Here is an 18,871-nt window from a genome sequence, read left to right as displayed (position 1 = left end):
GCCATAGTCCACACCCATACATGCAGGGAATTTGAAATGAACAGTCTAAATGTGATTTATTCCATATGACTTTTTCAGGAACTCAAATTAAAAATAGCTTGGCAGACATTTTCAATCTACTTTGATATTTATAACCTCATTATTTTCAACACACACACAATTGGTTTGTATTATGAATTAATGGATGACGCTATTTACTGTACATGTCTTTCCTGACGCAGAACTATGCAGGAGGTGCTATATGAAAACGCAATGACTTGCCCTACTAGAAAAATACATACCTATGTGTGGTGTAGTGGTTTGAGTGTTGTGCTATGATGCTGGAGACCAGGGTTCGAATCTCAGCTCAGCCGCAGAAACCCACTGGGTGGTCTTGGACAAGTCACACACTGTCAGCCTCAGAGGAATGCAAAAGCAAACTGCCTCTGAACAAATCTTGCCAAGAAAACCCAGTGATAGGTTCACCTTACAGTCACCAGAAGTTGGAAACAACTTGAAGGCATACATTACAAGAACAGCAACAGATACAATATTATTAATCAGATGTTCATAGTGGACAGAAAAATACAGCTCAAATGAAAAGAACTCCTCCATTTGTATGCCGCTTTTGCTGCATTCTTTCAAATCTAGAAAAATCAATGCATCGTTTTATGACCACATCAGAGCTTTGGTTAAGTTCTGAAAAAGAGTTCAGAAGCATACCTGTTATGATTTTAACCAGAACCAAGGGAAATTACTTTGGGTCTACAACTCCTAGAAACCACTGACCATGCTAGCTTGGCATTCTTGTGCAAAACCTAACATTTCCAAACTGTTATTTTAATCCAGAACAGCAAAAATAATTCATTCTGTAGAAAACTGGCAAAAAAAGGTTAGGAGGAAGGTGTGAGTTATCCAAAGTCCCAACAATGTTGTTGTTGTGACTGTGTGCCTTCAAATCACTTCTGATTTATGGCAACCCTATCATGGGTTTTTCTTGGCAAGATTTCTTCAAAGGAGGTTTGCCACTGCCTTCCCCTGAAGCTGAGAGCATGTGACTTGCCTAAGGTTACCCAGTGGGTTCCAGGGCAGTGCTGAGAATTGAACCTTTGCCTATTGAGCCATGGTCCAACACTAAAACCCCATAAACATATCTGTAAAAAATACAGTCAGCCCTCCTTATCCATGGATTTTTTATACACGGATTCAATCATCCACGGCTTGAAAATATTTTTTAAAAAGTATACATTCCAAACGGCAAACCTTGATTTTGCTATTTTACATAAGGGACACAATTTTGCTAGGCCATTCTATTTAATAGGACTAGAGCATCCACGGATTTTGTTATCCATGGGGGGTCCTGGAACCAAATCCCAGCGGATAACAAGGGCCCACTGTAGTCTGATGTTGTTAATGTTGCCAGTTAATTGTTAATTTTTTATGAATTTGCAAACAAATGTCCTTCCAAACTATTTTTGAAGGAAGGAGACTCCGCCCTCCACAACTGCCATCTGCCGACCTGAGAGGGAGTTCGCCAGGCAAGTCCAGCTCCATCAGGACTAGCCTGGAAGAAGGAAGAGCCCTCCCTCTAATCCATCTGCCTTGGTCCAGGCCTCAGAGGGAGAGAAGAACCACTGGACCTCATCCCCTTTCCCTCCATCATTCCCTTCTCCTTTTGTTTCGTGTCTTTTAAATTGTAAGCCTGAGGGCAGGGAACTGTCTGATTAAAAATAATAATTGTAAGCCGCCCTGAGAGCCATTAGGGCTGAAGGGCGGGATATAAATACCTTAAAAAATACCTAAATAAATAAATAAAAATAAAAATATTTCTGTAGGCTCAGGCCTAGTTATTACTGCTATCTATATTCTAGATTGAGAATATAAAGATCTGTATTTCGAAAATGCGCTCACCATATATTCTTGTGTATAAGTCGAGGGCAGGTTTTGGGGTCAAATTTTGTATTTTGCTATGACTGGTGCATCAATTGAAGGTAAAACATAAGAGCATGTAACAAACAAAGCTTTTCACCTCTTTTTAAAAATATACAGAGGATATATATGTAGAGCTAAAGAGAAGAGGGTCTGTTTATTTGAGAGGTTATAATGGGTCTGTGTAAATGGCATTGCTGATCTTCAAATGTCTACATTTATACAAATACAAGAAGGAAAAGGAATATAAATAAGGAAAAGGAATGAGAATTCAGGGAGGGAAGAGCAAGGAAAGCAACCTGCCTCTATTAGGGTCCTAGATCAAAGGCAATGATAAGAGGCAGAGGTGAGAAGGCCCTCTTAGTATGGAAATAGCATTCCCACCCCATTACCCCTCCACTGACCAAACAAGAGAAAGAAAGATTTATATCCCTCCTTTCTCCCACAATGAGATTCAACGGTAAAAGGTTGTGAGCATGATAGTTTTGGTTGGTAGATCATTTTCAGGAAGTCTAAAGCAAGAGCATGACAACTGTTCTAAAACAGTGCTAAGGAGCAGAAAGTCTTGTTTTAGGACCTTCCTATCAGTAGTGTAAAGAAAGAGTCTTTTCAGGCTTGTCTTTTGATAGTACAGTCCTTGCTTGTCTGCAAACAGATTTAAGGCAACAATCAGAATTATTTTAAAAACGGCATTACAGTAAAACAGCAGATATGGTAACTACAACATTATATAGCAGAAAGAAGTAATAGAAACAACAAATCCTCAAAAACGCTGACACTAAAAATGTCTGCTGGAAATATATTGCTTTACGTGTCCGTTTTAAAATCAGACAGAGAACGTGCAAAATATGCTACCCAAGGAGGCCATTTAGTAACTGGGCGCCAAAAGTGAAAAGGCCTCTTCTTCTGCTATCATCAGCTGAACATCTGCCAGTGATAAGTCTGAAAGAAAATTTCCTCAATGGGTACACATGGGAAGGGTCTATTGCCAAGATATGCTGACAGCAAGTTTACAGATACCAAAACAAGGTGGCAGCTACCAAAACTAGGAAACAGTAAACACGATTGGATCTTTCTTACTAGTTGCATTGCTTTTGAACAGACTCCTGAGACTGCTAAAATGAAAAACTGAGTGATTTCTACAAATCCATATTTGCTTATAAAGCCAGATTCTATTAAGTAATTTATATAACTGTATTTCAGATTATTCACACTACTTCTGGAAGAGGAATAGCCCTAGAAAATCTTAAGTTTATGGCTTTCCTGGTGAGAGCATGCTTCATCACTCATAACACCCTGCAGAACACATTGAGTCATTCTCAAATATTGGCCTATGTCAACAATGTTGCTGCATTAGGGCAAGTCTTGCTATGCAAGCAGCTGGACATTTTCAGAGTTAGCACATGGGTAGCATCCACCACAGTTTTTGTCACACAAGTATTTGTGCATTTTTAATCTACAGCAAGTATATGAGCTGAACTCCATATGACAGATTACCAAAATGATTCAAGACACTAAAGTGGAGAGGAAAGTAAGGGGGATAATAAAGTACCGTATCGGTCCCTGTTTCTATCACTGGTATGCAGATTCAGTTGTTGTTGGTTAAATACTTTTATCATCTGTATTTGTATTTGCTATTTTGTGGTTGTAAGTTGGCTGTGTAATTGTTTTTTATAAATTATTTTATTTTGTTATATTGATGGCCTTTGCCTAACCAATAATAATAAAGGAACAACTTTACAAAAGCTATTTTCACTTTGCTAGTGTTACATTAGAGTTAGACTAATATTTTAGGTTATACTTCAATTTATGTATAAGAGGTTTAGCTTTGACCATTTCCCTATTACTATATTATTGAACTAATTGTTAAAAGTTTCAAACTTAATACAAGTACAAACATTACTAAGTGCGAACAAGCTGGAAAACTAATTTTCTACTTTAGTCCGCTGAAATACGTACAGCATTTCTGATTCATTTTAACTGCAATCCTCATTTAAGGATACTCTAGATGATAATGCATTTTGACTGCAGTTCTGATAGACATAATAGGATAGATCCATATTATGAGGAGGTATAATGCTCTAAGGCACCGAATCCAATTTGATCTTGGAAGATAAGCAGGATCAGCTCTGGTAAGTACTTGATGGGAGACTGACAATGAATATCAGGTGTTGTATTCTATGTAACAGAGGAAGACCTCTATGTGTATTCCTTGCATCTGAGCAAAATCCCTCTGACTATTCCTTGACAAAGGAGACCCTATGAAATTCGTGGGGTTGACCTAAGTCAACAGGTAATTTGAAGGCACACATAAACACACAGAGACATTAGAGAAAACTGATTTCTACACTATTGAACTCAAAATCAACATGTAAAGTATAATTGAAAGCTACTGACAGTAGTTCTCTACTGTTAAATTCCATTTAATGTAAACCAAGAATATTGTCCCTTACATTCAGTCATTTTATATGACCAACAAATACATTACGGCTCTTGACTTCATTTGCAGGGAACCTATTACACATAAAAAACACTGATCTACATTGCGTACAGTGGTACCTCGGGTTACGAAATTAATTCGTTCCGCGGCTAATTTCGTAACCCGAAAAACCTTCGTAACCTGAATTGCCATAGGCGCTAATGGAAAAAAAGCCGCGGCTCTGCCGCGGCTCCATTGAAAATAGCGCCGAGGTTTTTTCGTAACCCGAAAAAACCTTCGTAAGCCGAAACAATAAATCCCTATGGGATTTTTTCGTATCCCGAAAAATTCGTAAGCTGGGTAATTCGTATCCCGGGGTACCACTGTACTTACTACAATGATGGTGGTGATGATGATGACTTTATTCCCGCCAAAGCCAAGGCTCAAGACAGTTTACAAATTAAAACAAATACAATATAATTAAAACATACCAAAAAATCTGCATCAAAATCAAATTAAACATCAACAACATTAAAAACAATTTAAAATAATAAAAAACACTTTTATTTAGTTAATTATAAAAAGGGTTGCCTATCAACAGAAGGACAAGGAGAAGGTCATTGTAGCCTAGGAGGATAGCTCCTCAGCCCAGGGGCAACCATCAAGAAGGCCCTGTTTCACATCTTCACCAGCAATGTCTGTGAAGATGGTGGAACTGAAAGAAGGGACTCTCTCAAAGATGTCTGCACCTGGGCTGGCTCATATGGGGAGATGTGATCTGTCAGACAGCTTGAACCTGAGGTTTGTAGGTTGCAAATGAGCCAGTGTGGCACAGTGGTTCAAGAGATGGACTATGAATCTAGAGACCAGGGTTCAAATCCCCACTCAGCCATGGAAACCCACTGGGTGGTCTTGGACAAGTCACATACTTTCAGCCTCACAAAATCATGTGATAGGTTCACGTCACAAGTGCCCCTAAGTTAGAAATTATTTGAAGGCATACAACAGGGTCCTAACTAGCACTTTGAACTATAAGCAGCCGCTTATGTCTCATTGTGATGAGCAGTTAGTGTGGAAGATATATGAATGAATTGTGAACACGTTGTTCTATCTTAGCTATATCAAATTTGTTCCACTGGTGGCTGTACAAGGGGGGTTGTGACAAGGGGCTATCCAATACAGTGAACTTGTTTTGGATGGGAGGAGTGTTCAACAACTTAGATGGCTGCCTTAAAGTCCAGTCTAAAACTAGAATCAGATTTATTGTCCCACTGACATGGGAGCCATCAGGCACAACTAACTGGCTTGCTCCAATGCGTTAGTGATGGAATTCAGAAAATAAATGTAGAAGATTCTTAAAAAAAATAAAGAGTGATGAAAATATGCAGGTTTGGCAATGAGATATGAGAACAGCGTATAAATGGGGGGGGGAGGTGAAAAATGTAAATAAAGAAATGATAAAATATTAATCTAGGACACAAAACAGTACAGCAGGATTCTAAAAATAGCAACAATTTACACAAAACATTATTCTGTAAAAAATAAACTACAAATAACGGATGCATATTCCTTCTGCAATGCTAGTTAAAGCTTAAGTCTGTTCCCACCTACATAACAGATTAAGGAAAAAGGAGGGGGAATGCCAAGGAAATTTTTTAGCTATCTATCCATAACAGATGACTCAGAAAAATGCTGAAGACTGATGCATGTAGAAATGGATTGGGGGAATCAAAAATAAGGTACTGATGTTTAGGACTCACAACAGAATAAATAAAGATACAGTGGTACCCCGGGATACGAATGCGCCGCCTTACGAAATTTCCGGGTTACGAAAAAAATCAATTGAAAAAAACTGTTCCGGGTTACGAAGGTTATTTCGGGTTACGAAAGAAATTTTGGTGCTTTTCGGCGCTTTTTCGCACCAAATCGCGGCTTTTCCCCATTAGCGCCTATGGGTTTTCGGCTTGCGAAAGCTTTTCGGGTTACGAACGCGGCGGCGGAACAAATTAAATTCGTAACCCGGGGTACCACTGTATAGTTAGAAATGTTACATTTAAAAACTTGCAAAACCATAGAATATTTAAGTTGGAAGGGGCCCTATGCTCAATGCAGGATCTCCAGCTAGTCACTATGGCCTGTTACAGACTACCAAAATAAAGCTGCTTCAGATCTCTTTGGAGGTATGCTATTTACATGATGCATGGGTCCTAAGAGTCCGGAGGTCGCGCCAAAGCGACACTCTATTCCTAAGCACTGGAGTGCAACTTTGGTGCAGCTTCCGGATTCTTAGGATGCAGGCATCATTTAAACAGCATACCTCCAAAGAGACCCGAAGCAGCTTTATTTTGGCAGTCTGTAACAGGCCATTATGATTCCCATACTTTGGTCCTCCAGGTGTTTTGGTCCTTCAGCTCCCAGAAGCCCCATTCAGTTTGGCTCCATTCAGTCCTGAATACTGGGAAACCAAGTCCAAAACCCCTGGCGGACCAAAGTTTGGAAAACTCAGAGCTAGAGCATCTCCAGTAGGTGGCTGTCCAGCCTCTCTTTGAAGAATCCAGAGAAAGGTCATACAAGGAGCTTTATAGCTAAACAGGACCTTCAAACAATATTAGACCAGTCCTATTCCATGATTCTGATCACAACTATTTATTATTTATTTATTCCTTGCATTTTTAGGATGCCTCTCACCCGGTGAGTGACCCAATGCAGCTTACAAACAATAAAACAAATTTGGCTATAACACAGTATTGTAACAAACTTAACACAATTAAAATACTACTGTATTTTAAAATCATACATTGAACAAAAAAAATCATGAAGAAACATATAAAAATTAAAACTAGAGTACCACACACACCCATTTAAGAAGGCTTGCTGCAAACGGTCATTAAAAGCCTGCTTAAACAAAAAGGGTTTTGTTTTGCCTGTCGGTGAAAGGAGAGCAGGGAACAGCTCAACCTACACTCCCATGCAAAGTAAGTCCACAGCATGGGAGCAGCCACTGAGAAGGCTCTCTCCTGGGTTCTCAGAAAATGGTTCCATGATGGAGGTTGGACGAAGAGAAAGAGTCCTAAGTTGAGAAAGCAACTGCCCTTTCAGGATGGATCCTGACCTATAAACAGCGCTACTGGTGATGGTACTGATACCCCATTAACAGTGACAGTGTGGCTAATTCATATTGACAATCAGTTTAGGGCCAGAATTAGGTCAAAACAATGTTTATGTCAGAATGACAGTAGGTGCTAATTAGCACAGAAATGAATAGAGGAACTGAAGAAAAATTGAGGCAATATGCCTCAACAACAAATCCACTGGGGCAATTAAATGTAGAAATGACATTCCCCAATACATATTCTTTGATATACTACTTAGTATATCAAAGTAAAAGCTAAGTATATCACAGTATGTGCCTCCACTAAGTTCATATAAAAGGGAAATTCTGTTTCCTCACCTTTGGCTATCTGGAATAGTGATTGTTTATACTTAAATCATAATGGAAGTCCTGGACTTACAAGGTCATGCATGTCCAAGGAGAAGACAAGACAATCATCCCTATACAGTAGGCAACAATTCTGAAATAAACAGAAAGAAAATGACAGCAACCTATGCTAATACGGATTTGATAAGCAGCAAGTATGAGTCTAAATCAGCTCAAAGATTCAGGAGGTAATAAAACCAATTCTTCTATTAACATCAGCTGTTATCTTTTCCTTATTTCCCATTGCTCCCTTTTGAATGCATGTGAAAACACTTTTATTACTATGGAAATACAATTTTATTTTCTCCACAAGAGTTCTGAATAATGTTCTTCATCTTCCTTGGAGATTTTTCCTATCAAACATGTAATGCAGTTTTACAACTCTCCTACAACATTCGAGTTCTGCTGCATGGGATTTACCTGTACAAGAAAAATCAGTCTCACAGGATACTCTTCTATTCTAACTGCCTTATTTCATGGCTTTATAGGGCCCTTTAATGTCTGTCATATTGTTTGTTGTTGTTATTTGCCATCAAGTCAACTTCCAGGTTATAGAAATCCTAGAAATAAGAGCCTCCAAGAGCCCTGGTCAGCAACACCCTACTCAGGTCTTGCAAATTCAGGATTGTGGTTAGAATCAAACAATCTACCTGTAGTGCAGTCTTCCCCTTCTCCTACCATCATATCATACAGACTATGCAAAATCAAATATTGGTTCTTCTTGAAAGCAATGATAGATTCAGCTTTTCTGCTTAAAAGCAATAGCAATAGCATTTTCATTTCTATATCACTTCATAGTGAACTCAGCACTCTCCAAGCGGTTTACCATATGCAAGCAATTGCCCCCAACAAGCTGGGTACTCATTTTACTGATCTACAAAAGGATGGGAGGCTGAGTCAACTTTGGAGCTCCTGGGATCAAACTCACAACCTTGTGGCTGCAGGACCAGCATTTAACCACTGCACCACTAGGCTCCTAGCAATTATTTAAATGAATCTCATTTTGTATCCTTGAAAGTTAGAAGAATATGTCAGTTCTCCATTCAACTTTTTAAAAAAAATCATGTCCCATTTTGATTCTACAGCAGGGTTTCACAGGGCAGAAATTTTAGGTATAATGAACTGTCCTGCCATTATCAGGATTCCTCATTCCTGCCCTCAGATATTCCCATACAAATTATTCATTCTTTGCTGGGGTGTTCTAGATGAATGGTCTGGACAAAGATCACTCGAGAGGAAATGAAGAGCCTGATTTCCATACATATCATCCCCCTCACCACTGCTCTGGACAAAGATCACTCTTTCCTTGCTGACAAAATCAGCAAAGTGGAAATCTGAGGAGGAGAGAGCTTCCTTAGGCTGCACAACACTTGAAACAGGAGCAAGACTGAACAAGTTTGTTTTTTAAGTCAAATACAGAAAACCCTATGAAATTCATGCATCACTATAGATCAATAGGTGACTTGAAGGCACATACATACATAGAGACAAAAGCGACTTCTTTAACATTTGAATACCTCAGATTAAACTAATTTAAAGCAATGTAAAATATTGCCTTCCTGATCTTTCTTAGATTAAACATTTTTAAAAAGAGAATCTGTGTCTATTAATATTTTCTCTGGGGAAAATCTCTGGTGGAGTACATGAGGAGCTTTATCTTCATTTATTAACTTAAATATTTATTTTGTTTTGTGTGTCTTGAAGTCGTTTCTGATTTATGGCAACTTTAAAGTGAATCTATCACATGGTTTTCAAGGCTGAGTGTGTCTGACTCGTCCAAGGTGACCCAATGAGTTTCCATGGCCGAGCATCCAAGCAGGGAATCAAACCCTAGTCTCCAGTCGTAGTCCAGTGTTCAGACATTACACCATGCTGGATTCTGACCTATATCATTCATTTTCAAGGTGGCATCCAATAACATCAGATTAAACAATTTCAACCATCCAAACCATAAGAACTAATTTAAACAGACCCGAAGCATGCCAAATGATTTGACAAGTGAAAACAAGGTAATTAAAATCAATTAAAACACTCTGAACCAATGTGAAACTATAGAACATGTTCAGATTTGGATAAAGTCAATTAGGCCCTAGAGGCTTTCATTAAAAATCCATGTTTTCACTTGATGCTGAAGTGACACAAACACTGGTGCCAATGAAGCCTCTAAGGAGAGGGAATTCCATCACCAAAGTGCCATAACCAAGAAGGCTTTCTTCCACTCATTTCCCCAGAGATCCTTATATGGTGGCGCAGTGGTTAAATGCCTGTACTGCAGCCATTCACTCAAAACCACAAGGTTGCGAGTTCAAGACCAGCAAAAGGGCCCAAGCTCAACTCAGGCTTGCATCCTTCCGAAGTCGCTAAAATGAGTACCCAGACTGTTGGGGGCAAATTAGCTTACTTGCTAATTAGCTTACTTGCTGTTCACCGCTATGATCTTTGGAATAGCGGTATATAAATACAACAAATTAATTAAATTATGTGTCCCTCATTGGCTGTTAATTCCAAAGGAATTGTCCTCAATGCCCTCTAAACGCTTTAGACTTATCCGAAAACATCTGGTTTTATACAATGCATGATTCCAACCAAGTGATGTGTGAGGCGGGGGTGGTGCCCTCCAGAGGAGATGGAATAAGCCCCAACCATGTTGCTAGGAACATGGAACAAGCCCCAACCATGTTGAATTATTCACACACAGCTGAATGGGATCACGCAACAAAGTACCTCACTCCTGTGGATACATAGCACAGTTGTGATCTGTGTGATGGGTTTTAAATGAGACTTTGTGAACTGATAAATGAATGTTTCAAGAAAGGAAACAGCATCTAACACATGTGTTCAAAATTGACAATTATTCTAAATGAATTAAACTGTGCTCATAAGCAAGAAGTGCCATCACTGACAGTGTGCTTTTTCCACACTGTAAGTCCAAAGTCCACAGTTGCAAGTTCTTGGTCCCAACATTCCTCAGTTTGGCGGCACAATCACAGAAGACGGTATTGTCCACTGCTACGCAAAAGGCCTTTCTGGGTCTAATTGTAGATACTAGTAATCCAGCAGTGGATTAGCAATAATTTCTGACTCCCATTTGTTTAACACCAGCAACCAAGTGATTCTTCCTTCCACAATCACCACACTTTATAAACTATGATGATGAAATGAAGAAGTACTGTATAAACTATGATGATGAAATGAAGAAGTCCTAGATCAGCGATGGCAAACCTATGGCGTGTGCCAGAGGTGGCACTCAGAGCCCACTCTGTGGGCACATGTGCCGTCGCCTCAGCTCAGAGTTTGCCAGAGCTTGTTACTAGAAAGCCAGAGGGACACAGCACTTTGCAATAAATAAGTGGGTTCTGGGTTGCAGTTTGGGCACTCAGCCTCTAAAAGGTTCACCATCACTGTCCTAGATTAACCAAGAGAAAACTGTTGTGTAAAATAATAATAATAATAATAATAATAATAATAATAATAATAATAATTAGTATCCCGCCTCTCCCTGTATTGGATCGAGGTGGGTAACAACAAACAAGAGAACAATAAAAATCAAACACAAATAACAATAAATAAAAGCATAACAAAACATGTCAAATCCTAATTCTCCTATCTCCCTCCCACCCTAAAATAACATTAAAAGAACAATTTCAGTAAAATGCTCAGTAAAATCAATCACAATCACAATCTGATGGTAACAGCTAGGCAAATGGAGAGTGAAATTCCTAGGAAGTCAGTTTGGGAAGGCCTGCCAGAAGAGATCTGTTTTTATTGCCTTCTTAAAGGCCTCCAGAGATGTTATATGGAGGATCTCATCCAGCAGGTCATTCCAAAATTTTGGAGCGGCAACAGAAAAAGTCTTCTGGGAAGTCATCATCAGCAATAGGTTCTTCCCACACTACACAATTATAATGCTATGACTCAATTTTAACTGCCATGGTTTCATCCTATGGAGTCCTGGGATGGAGCAGTGGTGGGGAATTCTCAGTCAGAGTTCTCTGGTGCTTTCCTAAATTAAAAGCACCAGGATTCAACAAAATGCAGCCACAGTAGTTGGTGCCATAATTGAAAAGTGTAAAAGAGTCCCCATAATTTATGTTCAGTTCATTTGAACTCAAAAATAAAGAATCTATTTTATATACTGCATATATATTTTACAATACATTATGGCTGGTAGATCTTGGGAGTTCTAGTAAAACAACAACCTAGACTCTAACAAACATTAAGTATGGCATAGCAAGCTTCAGCTTTTTGTATTTTTCTCCCAGTTTCAAAATTTCATTTATAATCCATTTAAATAAATTCACTCTATTGTCCAGATCACTTTGTGCTATCATTTTAATTTTTTCCAAAATGATTCTTCCACAAGAAGGAAGACCATCATTTTTGTTCATCTCCCATACAATACATAGCTGGAATGCTATAGGCAGCAAACCTCACTAAACTCAGTGGGGCTTACTTCTGAGTAGACTGTACAGGATCATACAGAAAGACCTTATGCATGCAAATCATATGTTCTCCAACTGGACTTCAGCCTCTCCTATATCACACTGTACACAGAAATCCTAATATCTCCCACAATATAATGGAGTTACCCAAGTCAAGCTGCAATCCCAATTTTCTTACAGTTTACAAGAACCAACACTTATCTTTTCTGACAGCAGCTTTTTGAATATGGTTCCAAAACCTGTCACTCCAAGCTTCCTAATATAAAATGAGTGAAAAAATCCTTTTTGGCTACAGCTTGTCAGAGAAGTTGAGTCACTGCTGAGCTTCTTGTTTTATCATCAAATCCAATGTCCAATTAACTTAATTACATCTGTAACCTCAATGTGAGGTGGCAGCACTTGCTCTAAAGCAAGGCCTTGAGCGTGTCCAAACATTACTATATCTGTAACCTCGCTTTGATTTAATGTGGATTCCCCCCCAAGGAGCTTCCTAAACTTCATTCCTTCTGCTACTTCAGCATTTTTTAAATGATGCATAACACTAGCTCAGAGAAACTTCCAATCAATGCTGCAATTTCCCCCTGGCAAGTTAGCCACTGAGTGAAACTGTGATTTTCTGTGTGAAAAACAGCCCACATCTAATCCAATTCTTTAACTAAGAGAGGTATTTTCTATACTTTTTTTCTAATTTGTATGAATTTTGACAGTAAACAATGCTACTTTACGTGTGTGTGTGTGTGTGTGTGTGTGTGTGTGTATGTGTATAGATATGTATATTAACTGGCTTTCAGCAATTTAATCCTTTCCTTCCCAGTATGAAAGCATCTTGTGCTTAGGAAAGCAACTCACACATACAAAGCAAGAAAAAATCTCTATTGTGATATTTGAAAAATATTAAAATTAAACAAAGTTAACTGCAAAGCAGAGACTACTGCACATCCTGATTCCATAACATCCATACATGGTGTAAGATTTAACTCCAAACTGAAGAAATAAGATTCTCCCAAACAAGATAAAATAATACTAAAATGGACTTTTTGTAGGGGAAACTGCTACACTACTTTATCAGGTCAGCCCTGTGGGTTAATACTACAGATGTTAAATGGCAATGGAGGGGAGGGAGGAGAGAAATAGAGCATTGCTGAATGCCTTCCATCCTGCAGCAGGGACAAGAGGCATTTCCCCACTGCTCTGTCATCTGCGTCCCTTCCACCCTCCAAGGCATTTCACAACATCTCTGTAACAGCATCTCATGGGGTTTGTCAGGTGTGAGGAAGGAAGGTATGGAGCTCTGTGTGTGAAGCATTCTGCTCAATGCACATGATTCAGATCTCAGTTATTAGTTGATATTAAAATTATGTCGAAAATATAGCTTAATGAATGGCAGGATCTTAGCAAAGATGCAAGTGTTCAGCATGAATATAGGACTGGTGAAGGAGGAGTACACCTCCATGGTGTTCATCCATTACTTGGTAAGTCAGGATTCATGAAGCCTCCATTCCAAAGGAGAACATTTTTTCAAAACAAGGTCAATTGACAATCAAACCGCTCTTTCAATGATGCTGAACTTCGTATCCCAACAATCTTGCCCAGAACAATTAAGGGTGAGACATGCTGGGAGGTGCATTCCCTCCAGAGAGCCACATGATTCTCAGTCTCACCATACAAATTTTTGCTAGGCACAGATACAGCAGAATTGTTTCACTGTGATAAACATTTTTACTACTTGCTTTGCATAAACAATGAGGTTCTGTTTAATGTCTGGGACTAACATTAAATGAAGAGGCCTTTTTTGAAGAGGGTATTACAGCAACCATTTCTGGACTTTCCTTTGTTGATTCATTCACTGTTATACTGTAATGCCATCCAACGATTCAACAATTCTGCAAATATCCACTCTTGCTGTCTGATTTATAGCTAGATGAGTTCTGGCTAGGTTCTATCACGTCATCTTGAAATGTAGACCAAAAGCTAAGCCTTCTGTATTTCTCCCCCTCAATGTTTCTTAAAAGCCTGCCTTATCATTAACAGAAGTCAACTCATTATCTATTTAAAACTCTCCCATCTGTGGAGGCACTATGCCAGGTGGAAAACTGAACCTAACAGCAAATAGGAAATAAGACTGTAGAAGAAACATAATAGATCAGCTTCAACTCGACACTTAATGGAATACTATGATTTAAAAAAATAATACTAGTGATGAGAGTCAGTGTTGTGTAGTGGTTTGAGCACTGGACTACAACTCTAGAGACTAGGGTTCAAATTCCATGGAAATCCACTGCATGACCTTGGGCAAGTCATACACTCTTAGTCTCAGAGGAAGGCATAGGCAACACCCCCCCCCCCGCCGAATAAATCTTGTCAAAAAAAGAAATCCTGTGATAGGTTCACGTAGAAACAACTTGAAGTTACACAAAAACAACACTAGGAATGTCATTGCTGTCCCCCTTCATTAATGTGCATCCTATCCCATGCAATCCAACAAAGTGACAGAATCCCAGGCCTAGTTAAGACTGCCAAGTGCTACATGCTTCAAACAGATGAGCAAAGATAAATAGCTCCCAAACTATTCTCTTTATTAGATTAAAATCCAAGAATTTTTATTTTATCTTTGCTTGCCATTCCTAAGGAACCAGCTCCAAGCTATAGCCAGGTTGACACAACTAGGAAAAGTATGGCCATGAAAATGTCTATTTTAGTCGGGGAAATGGGGATGTCTGATCTTTGCACATACGCCTCAAGATCTGTCTAGGACTTCTCCTAGACAAGTGACTTGAAGGCAAAGAGAGAAAGAGAGAGGGAAATGTTTCATTCCTTCTTGAAAAGAGAGGAGCGACAGTGACTGCCAACTCTCCAAGGAAAGGAGAAACATCATGAAACTCAAGAAATAGGAAGAAGGAACTTCCCCTTCCCAAAAGCTCTGTTCCTTGTTCTGGACGACAAAGTGGTCGGAACACATTTTACTGAAGGTGATCTCTGAATTACACTCAGGAGCTAGATGATTAAAGGTTTGAAAGGTCAAGCCCAGCAGCTTAAATTGGGCAAAGACACACTCTGGCAGGGAGTAAAGGTTTTTCAAACTATGCATTATGTCTCCACAGTGGCAGCAGGTAAGTCATCTTATTCATGCAAATGCTGCATTACCTTGTTAAATGTACTAGTGAAACATTTTACAGTTCCACCTTGAAAAATTCATTATGTGACATGACTCACCAATGGAATATATAGAGTAAGCTTCAGTTTCAGAAACAATCTGACTAAAGTTCAATTTTGAAGAGCACTCTAGCTGGAGCATTTCATTTGTCTACTGCTGACTTGGAAAGGGTCAGATAACCAGCTCAAAGCCCAATATCTTATTAAGCAGAAGTAAAATATTGTTCCTATTAAGCTGAAGTCGCACACTGGAGGAACAGCAGCTTGACACAAAATTGACATACGATTTCTTCGTCTGCAATCTCACACACCCTTATGTGAAACTCAATGAGTTCTACTTCTGAATTGGCATGCATGATAATGAATGTACTGATACTGCTTAAGGCTGAGGAATAAATTCCTAGAAATGCAAATATATCAAGCGATTATGTGGTAACTAGAAAAGATTATTGTAACATCAGACCAATCAGACTGATGGTTGAGAAACCACTTGCCTACTATTAATATTATTAAAGGTTCACATACCATAAACTGTGCCTACATGTTCCCCTAATTTCTCAGCATTATAGCCAAATCATATTAATTTAAAGACCTGATTAAATTATATTGTGTAGCGATGAAGATGGAGGTGAACTGACTTCATTTTATTGCTCTTGGAATATGTCTGTTCCATCCTATAGTTCTTTTGATATCCAAATACATCAATAAGGCAGATTTACTAAATCTGTAACACCAGAGTTCCTTCTTAAACCATTAGGAACTCTATCCTCCCAAATCAGCCATAAAATTTATTCCACTAATGTCAATTAATTATCTATTTTGAGGCTATGAAGTCTTTTCCTCTCTCCTCTCGGGATGTATACATTTTGTTTCTTCAACCATGCCATAACCTTAATCAACAACAGAAGCACTTCCTACAGTTGTACATTAGCAACACAAGTATCTTGTATGATTCACTATTGCATAGGGATTAACTGCCAGTGTAATTTTATTAGCATCCCTACTGTGACCAGCATGCTGGTGGACTGTACTGTACAGATGCTTTCTTTTCTCACTGTTCTCATCTGCTATAGAACAATTTAGCACAGGACGAAAACGTATAGTCATCTAAATTCAGTCTTAACAAAGCCATGACTTCACTACAGGACTATCATACTTAACCAAGGAAGACACCTGGAAAAGTTCATCAACTGAATCATTCTGAATAACCCCCAAACACTCTTCCATCTAATTCTGAACTCTTAAATTTGTTTCACTGCTTTTAAACTAACTGAACCAATGGATTGCCATGACAGCAGCAGGTTCACAGGGATCTATTATGGAGAATTACAGCCAACCCTTTGAGACCCAAAGAGACTATCTGAAGCAATTTGTTTTAACGTGTTTGCATGCTGAAAGCTGCTGTTAAGAGCAACCAAAAATGCATATATTTTCATTTTGAGAGCCAGTATGGTGTCATTGTTTGAGTGCTTGACTTTGGCCCTGGAGACAAGGGTTTGAATCCCAGCTCAGCCATGTAAACTCACTGAGAGGAGATCTTGGGCAAGTCTTTCAGCCTCAGAGGATGGCAATGGCAACCTCCCCTCTCTAAAGGAACATGCAAGAAAACCCCATAATAGAGTTGCCTTAGGGTCACCATAAGCACACAACATTTTTCAAATCTTTTCACAGTCATTCCAGGACAATATAAAGCAAGAAAACCATTTCAAGCTGACATATGAAACAAAAATAGCATGGGAAGAGACTGAGCTTTTTTCAAGGGTGGCTAGTTCCCACTGGGGCTGATGGGGCAGAGGGCCTGGCAGTTAATAGTAGGCAGGCAGTGGCAACAGAGACGTAAATTGAGGCAGGCAAGTTAACTCTCTCATACACATACCCACATGTATATCCGTACACCTGTGAGTATATGCATGCGAGGGAAAGTCACACTTTTTCAGCCTCAGAGGGAAGCAAAGACAAATCCCATCTCTTTAGTCTAAAAGTACAGTTGCCCCTCCATTTTTGCAGAGGATCCATTTTGGACACACACACACACACACACACAACCCATGAAAACAGAAAATCGCTTATATTCAAACCCCATTGGCTTGAATGGCGACATGCACCAGCAGGTGTGCACCATGGCCACATGCCCCATTTTGTCCCCCTCCATTTGCCGCCTGCAAACAGACGAGGGATGCAGACTTCAAGTCTGTGAAAATGGAGGGGTGACTGTATACTTAAAGAATCATATACATTTGAATTAAGATGAGGGACATTTCTATTACTATTTTTATTGTAATTGCTATGCTATACGTAGACTAAGAGAAAGTACAGAACAGGAAAATCAAGCCCTTGAATTATCTTTTTTATTCTTGTGTTTCTTCTTCTATGGTAAAAGTAATTTCTAGATTTTCATTCAAGCCCCCAACTTGAACAAGGATGGGTATGTTCTTCCAGGCGCTCGTTGCTACTTTTTCTGTAGGTGCTTTAGGGAATCTGACAGGAAAAAACAAACAAGCTCTTTAGGAATGACCTTCTCTCATTCTTGTTGTTATACGTCTTGATGTTGTTTCCAACTTATAGTGACTCTAAGGTGACTGTATCACAAGATTTTCCTGGCAATATTTCTTTTTCTTTCTTTCTTTCTTTCTTTCTTTCTTTCTTTCTCTCTTGGCTTTATACCCCACCTTTCTCTCAAAATGGGATTCAGAGGGTTTTGTTCAGAGGGGGTTTGCCTTCGACATCCCTTGAGGCACAGAGTGTGTGACTTGCTCAAAGTCACCCACCAAGTGCATTTTCCTGGACAAGTGGGGATTTGGACCCTGGTCTCTAGAGTCATAGTCTAATGCTCAAACCATTACAAAGGATCTACTCTCTATGTCTAGTAGTAGTGTACAATCTAGTTTAAAAATCATGCAGCTGTACCTAGCTCGACTGGAAGCAGGAGCAAAAAGAAGAGAAAGGGAGGGAAGGGGAGGAAGGAGGACATGCCACACACATTTTCCACTCAGCGGCCTGCTTTTGAGTGCACTCCACTTGTGTGCCAGGAGAACCTTCAGCCCACCTCCTTCTGTGTGTTACCAGTGCAAAGTTTACAAACTCTGTCAAAGTACAACCACACCTCACAGATGGAAGCAGTCCAACAAGCTGCTTGCCATAGTTGCTTATTCTTTATTTCTGTGGAAGAGAAGAAGGGAGGCAAGTTTTGTTCCTTCAATTCTATATCATTTCTTTGCCATTTTTGTCAGAAAGGACCAATACTAAACAAACATTTCTATGCATAGCCTGTCTCCTTATGTAGCTGTCCCCATCCAAGTCTCTTCTGTGTGCAATTTTACTAAGAGCAGGGCCCAAAACTACTCCAGCAACAGACTTTATGCATCTCCCTTTATTCCACATAAATTTCTTTCCAGTCAGTCATGGCTTTTCTGAGTAGAAACAGGAGGTTTTTTATAGCAAAATTCCCAAGTCATGCAAGCAAACAAGCCA

The 18,871-nt window shown here is 39.3% G+C and overlaps 1 protein-coding gene across 3 annotated transcripts in view; it reads right to left on the bottom strand.

Annotated features, from left to right (window-relative positions):
• MCU (mitochondrial calcium uniporter) overlaps positions 1-18,871 on the bottom strand; it is a 120,302-nt gene that overhangs the window by 92,156 nt on the left and 9,275 nt on the right. The window contains exon 1 of one of the 3 annotated variants that reach the window (XM_042458969.1): positions 4,721-4,777. The exons of the other annotated variants lie outside the window; for them this stretch is intronic. The gene's annotated coding sequence lies outside the window, so the exon portion shown is untranslated. Of the gene's footprint in view, positions 1-4,720; positions 4,778-18,871 lie in introns of those variants that run through there. 3 annotated transcript variants of the gene reach the window in all.

Source organism: Sceloporus undulatus, chromosome 3, assembly GCF_019175285.1.
Source record: "Sceloporus undulatus isolate JIND9_A2432 ecotype Alabama chromosome 3, SceUnd_v1.1, whole genome shotgun sequence".
In the NCBI taxonomy this organism is placed as follows: Eukaryota; Metazoa; Chordata; class Lepidosauria; order Squamata; family Phrynosomatidae; genus Sceloporus; species Sceloporus undulatus.
The sequence above is the reverse complement of the archived record's forward strand: the minus strand, read 5'-3'. Positions and strand labels throughout refer to the sequence as shown.